The following is a 277-nucleotide window of genomic DNA, read 5'->3' on the forward strand; positions in this document are numbered from 1 at the left end:
CAACAATCGCCCGGCCGTACTGGCCAATAACATCAGTCTACGTCAGCAGTGAGCCTCCTGACCAATCGTGACTATTTGCGTCACCTACCCTAGTGTCCAATCAGAACGCCAGGAAGGACAGTGACATCACTATCAGAAACCAACTAAAAGTGACTGCTCAGAGAGTGCCGCTCCGGGTGATAGCCAATCACAGGCTGCCCGTGCCTCCCGGCCAATCACGGAGCGAACAATACTCTCGCCTCCACGCTCCTCAAACGCACCAATCAGAACCTCGCTA

The sequence above is a fragment of the Caretta caretta genome, chromosome 9, assembly GCF_965140235.1.
Source record: "Caretta caretta isolate rCarCar2 chromosome 9, rCarCar1.hap1, whole genome shotgun sequence".
Classification (NCBI taxonomy): domain Eukaryota; kingdom Metazoa; phylum Chordata; order Testudines; family Cheloniidae; genus Caretta; species Caretta caretta.